The sequence below is a fragment of the Bos mutus genome, chromosome 5 (genome assembly GCF_027580195.1).
Source record: "Bos mutus isolate GX-2022 chromosome 5, NWIPB_WYAK_1.1, whole genome shotgun sequence".
Classification (NCBI taxonomy): domain Eukaryota; kingdom Metazoa; phylum Chordata; class Mammalia; order Artiodactyla; family Bovidae; genus Bos; species Bos mutus.
The window spans coordinates 8656854-8659728 of NC_091621.1; the positions used below are offsets into that span (position 1 = coordinate 8656854).

Below are 2875 nucleotides of genomic sequence, written 5' to 3' on the forward strand. Positions count from 1 at the left end.
CAATGGTATGAGTATATTGCTGCCTTATTCGTATCCTCTATAGGGACCACAGATATTATGATTAAAGTAGAGGCCTTGACTAATTTCACAAAACAGGCCCTCCTAGATAGAACAAAAGCCATCCAAGCCTTAAATGAAGAGCAAATCCAAATGAGAAAAGTGGTAATTCAAAATAGCATGGCTTTGGCCATAGTCCCAGCTGTCTCAAGGAGAGACCTGTGCTATTAAGGTTGAATGTTGTGTATGCATTCCTGCCTTATCTGGCAATGTATCAACTGCGTTAGATGACATGAAAAACCAGGTAAAAGCAATGTGAAATGAAAACATTCCTTTCTGGACTTCGGTCCTATCTTGGGTGAAGGGCGATTGGTGGAAAACTATATTTACCATTGTTATAGTTGCCTTGATAGTTCTGCTTTGTGGACCCTGAATTTTACAATGTATTATGAACTTTGTAACCCAAAGGTTGATGTCATTCTCCCAAACTGGGGGTCGGAGAGCCAGGGTGCAACATATCCCTATGAATGATGCTCATAATATGAGTTAAGAGCATCAAGAGCGGGAATGAAGGAGGAAACAGACAGCGCTGGACTCCATCTTAGGCCAGGCTGAGAACATTAGGCTAAACACATGGTCACCCTCCCAGTGGACTCTGAACTTTGTGCCCGGTGTCTATAGAAATGGCATACCAATGGAAAACCAGACCCCCCGGATAAAAGAGCCTCGGGACTTGTACTTGGACTCTCTGTTGCCTGAAAGAATATACTAATTATTTCTGTAACAGAACAAAGTGGTAAACTCCATTATGTTTATCTGGATATGACCATAGGTCTATTGATAAATATCCACTGTTTATCTAGTCTTGTGACACAGGAATCATTTGATCCTATCTCTCTTTTACCTTGCCCAGACTAGTTTCAAGGAATTTGGGGAGGTGAGTTTGAACAAGTACACTTAGGGTATGTAACATTTTCACAAAAACTGGTCAGGGTCCTTGGCTAAGAGGAGACTCTGCCTTGGGCCCACCAGTGTAGTAAACTGCACTCCACTACTAGAAAGAGTATCAGACTTTATTTTTGGGGGCTCCAAAATCACTGCAGATGGTGACTGCAGCCATGAAATTAAAAGACGCTTACTCCTTGGAAGGAAAGTTATGACCAACCTAGATAGCATATTCAAAAGCAGAGACATTACTTTGACAACAAAGGTCCATCTAGTCAAGGCTATGGTTTTTCCAGTGGTCATGTATGGATGTGAAAGTTGGGCTGTGAAGAAAGCTGAGCACTGAAAAATTGATGCTTTTGAACTGTGGTGTTGGAGAAGACTCTTGAGAGTCCCTTGGACTGCAAGGAGATCCAACCAGTCCATTCTAAAGGAGAACAGTCCTGGGTGTTCTTTGGAAGGAGTGATGCTAAAGTTGAAACTCCAGTACTTTGGCCACCCCATGTGAAGAGTTGACTCATTGGAAAAGACTCTGATGCTGGGAGGGATTGGGGGCAGGAGGAGAAGGGACGACAGAGGATGAGATGGCTGGATGGCATCACCGACTTGATGGACATGAGTTTGGGTGAACTCCGGGAGTTGGTGATGGACAGGGAGGCCTGGTGTGCTGCAATTCATGGGGTTGCAAAGAGTCGGACGTGACTGAGATTGAACTGAACTGATCTGCATTGTCCTTCTGAGTGAGTTTGTTTCCTGGAATGTGTGGCTACAACATCCTCAACAGTTATGTCATTCTTTTAAAGATTGTGTCTTCGCATACACACACACACACAGACCTCATTTCAATATCATCCAGGGGTTCCTTCTGTTGCCCAAGGCAAGCCCCATGCACAGTGAGGCCAAAGGAACTGAAACATTGGGAGTTTGGAGTAGAGAAAGGTTTGCTGCAGGGTCAAGCAACAAAAACCTCAAACTCTTGGTTTTGGGGGAGAAGTGTTCATAGGTACAATTTGAAGTTAGGGCTCCTGGGTGATTTATTTCTGATTGGATGGTAGTAACAGGGCTGTGGCTCCAGGGATCTTGTGCTCAACCTAAAGTTACCATCCTCCACCTGAGTGGAGGCTTTAGTTCTTCAGAAGAGCTCAAAGATATTATTATGTATATCCCTTCAGGAGGAAACCAGACCTACACCAAGGCTTCACCATTCTTTTTGGACTGCTCCTCCTCTGTTCCTGCATTCCCTCACTTTCCTGCTTAGTAACTCCTGTTTGAATCTGCCCTTTAGTACTCGGAGAAGGTCTAGGAGGCCTAAACCTTTTTTCCTAAGAACCACAACAACAAAAGAAACAGGGGACATAGAAAGGATTTGAATCCTGCTTGGTTTCATAATTTCCAAATTGAAGATTTCAATTGTTCTTACTCTATAAGGTTAAACTAGTTAATATTTTTAAAGTACTTAAAACAATGTCAAGGTTATAGTCAGACACATAGGAAATACTACTTTATTGTTATAATAGTAATTGACCTTCCCTGGTGGCTCAGATGGTAAAGCGTCTGCCTAAAATGCAGGAGACCCGGGTTCGATCCCTGGGTTGGGAAGATCCCCTGGAGAAGGAAATGGCAACCCACTCCAGTATTCTTGCCTGGAAAATCCCATGGATGGAGGAGATTGGTTGGCTACTGTCCATGGGGTCGCAAAGAGTCAGACACGACTGAGCGACTTCACTATTCACTATAATAATAATTATCAGTATTTTGTTGAAATTTTATTATACTGGGGCTTCCCTGGTAACTCAGTGGTAAAGAATCTGCCTCCCAATGCAGGAGACATGGGTTCAATCCCTGAATTGGGAAGATCCCCTGGAAAAGGAAATGGCAAGCCACTCAAATATTCTTGCCTGGGAAATCTCATGGACAGAGGAGCCTTGTAGGC

General features: G+C 43.5%; 1 non-coding gene across 1 annotated transcript; it reads left to right on the top strand.

Annotated features, from left to right (window-relative positions):
• The first annotated feature begins 2469 nt into the window (after positions 1-2469).
• TRNAF-AAA (transfer RNA phenylalanine (anticodon AAA)) lies at positions 2470-2541 on the top strand. The gene has a single exon. It is a non-coding gene; the product is annotated as a tRNA-Phe (tRNA).
• Positions 2542-2875: the final 334 nt, after the last annotated feature.